Source organism: Stenella coeruleoalba (assembly GCF_951394435.1).
Source record: "Stenella coeruleoalba genome assembly, chromosome: 7".
Lineage (NCBI taxonomy): Eukaryota > Metazoa > Chordata > Mammalia > Artiodactyla > Delphinidae > Stenella > Stenella coeruleoalba.
This window is the reverse complement of record NC_137153.1, coordinates 97,773,155-97,774,674: the sequence shown is the minus strand read 5'-3', so window position 1 is coordinate 97,774,674 and position 1,520 is coordinate 97,773,155. Positions and strand designations below refer to the sequence as shown.

The following is a 1,520-nucleotide window of genomic DNA, read 5'->3' as shown; positions in this document are numbered from 1 at the left end:
TGTTATATGTTCTCACGGCTCCCCCTGCACTCACCGCAGTTTGCAATTATACATCCTTTGGTGATTTTCTGTCTCACCCACTAGAGTGTGAGCTACATTAGGGTGGAGACTATGTCTGTTTCCCCACCATCATCTTATTCCCAGCGCCTCAGTTCAGAGCCTGGAATGTAGTAAAAACAATAATAATGACGCTGATGCTAGTGGCTATATTACTGATGCCTAGCATGTGTCTTGCTCCTAAGTATCAATACTTTACGCGAGTTAGTTCTCTTAAACCTTGAAAACCCTATGAATTTATAGGCAGTCCACTGAGATCTTTTTTTTTTTTTGGCTCAACTTTTTAATAGAAAAAATTCACTGATGTACAAAAATGCGAAAGTGTGACAATGACAACATATGGAATTCTGTGATTGAAAGTCCCCTCGAGTGCACACTGTGGTGCACATGCACCCGCCCACACGTACTCTGGCGTGGAAACATAAACTTAATGCAAACCAGGGCTACCAAGAAGCACCAACATGTGTTCTCCATTCCACCAACCACAGATCGATATCTGCTCCAAACATTCAGGAACAAAAAGTACAGCGTCTTCCAGGAACAGCGAGGCAGACTTCTTACTCACGATGGACCAGCACAAATAAACCCAGCAAGAAGAGTACTGCACACTGAAACTTAGGATAGTCACTCGTGAGGATGGTCCCAACCCCAGTGTAAGGAACAAATCCCCTCGCTGTCCTCACAACATCGTTCTTCTCTAGCCAATGTCGTCCTTGTTTATACAGGCCTCGGGCATCAACCACACTGTTACCTCCTTTGGTCAGAAACTTCACAGGTCCATTTTGCTTTTCATGAATCTTCAAGACTCGGTGAACTATAGGAACCTCTCTTCCTTCTATCCTAAAAACAACAATTTCTTCCACTCCTACGGGATGATCTTCAACTCGACTTGCTAGCAAGAGAAAATCTCCTCTATGAAATGCACGTTCCGTGCTGCCGCCGAGCACCACGGCAACGGGACTTTCCCTTCCAGTTATAACCGTTAACCCCTTCCAGGGCACTGGTGCCGAGGAGACAGTCTTTCCAAAATTTAGGACTTGATAATAGAGCTGCCGCTTGTTCATCCGCTGCACATCATCATCCAAAAATCGAGAAATACCATGGCGGGGCCGGCGAGGGGACACGGTCAGAAGAGAGGGCGAGATGTGACCCGCGGGAGGAACGGCTGGCACACGGGCCAGGCTCACGCTAGACAGGACCCTCCTCCACTGAGATCTTGATGAATGAATACACTCATTTCTCTGTGCCTCAGTTTTCTTATTGACAAAACGGAGAAAGCAGTATGTGAGTGAATCACAACCAAAGTGGCAATACTTTATATTTTCTCTAATTATTTACAAATGAAAGAATTGAGCCTTTAAAAATTTTCCATGGGTTTTAAAAACATATGTGTGTGTAGGCCCATCATGCTTATACCCCTCACCTTATACAGTGTTTCTAATACTTCTAATACAATGCTTCTC

The 1,520-nt window shown here is 44.7% G+C and overlaps 1 pseudogene across 1 annotated transcript; it reads right to left on the bottom strand.

The window, feature by feature from the left end:
- Positions 1-395: 395 nt before the first annotated feature.
- On the bottom strand, positions 396-1,159 carry LOC307189250 (signal peptidase complex catalytic subunit SEC11A-like; annotated as a pseudogene). The gene has a single exon. The product of its transcript is annotated as a signal peptidase complex catalytic subunit SEC11A-like (transcript).
- Between the last annotated feature and the right edge of the window lie 361 nt (positions 1,160-1,520).